This window comes from Penaeus monodon, chromosome 23 (genome assembly GCF_015228065.2).
Source record: "Penaeus monodon isolate SGIC_2016 chromosome 23, NSTDA_Pmon_1, whole genome shotgun sequence".
NCBI lineage: Eukaryota > Metazoa > Arthropoda > Malacostraca > Decapoda > Penaeidae > Penaeus > Penaeus monodon.
In genome coordinates, this window is record NC_051408.1 from 14,843,898 (window position 1) to 14,844,207 (window position 310).

Genomic DNA, 310 nt, shown 5'->3' on the forward strand with positions numbered 1-310 from the left:
CGCATGTTCATAATTTGCACTTACGCTAGGGCGGGGCATTCATTTCATGTATGTTTCGTACAAAGAAAATCAACTCGGTTACCCCTTAAAATGTAACACCTCGTTCTCGTTTTCTTTAACTCAACGCGGTTCTGTACGAACTGATCATATGAACTAAATACCTTCTTTACGTCCCTCCCAAAGAAAATATACTTTCCGCGCACTGATTGTCCACTGCTTTGTGCTTTTGATCAAATTATCCCTCATTAACGCGAATTATGGCGCAATAAGAAAATATAAGCAACCTATTTTCACATACAAAGCTAACCTG

General features: G+C 39.0%; 1 protein-coding gene across 1 annotated transcript in view; it reads left to right on the forward strand.

The window, feature by feature from the left end:
- Positions 1-310, forward strand: part of LOC119588356 — a 5,249-nt gene that overhangs the window by 221 nt on the left and 4,718 nt on the right. The gene's annotated exons all lie outside the window — the stretch shown is intronic.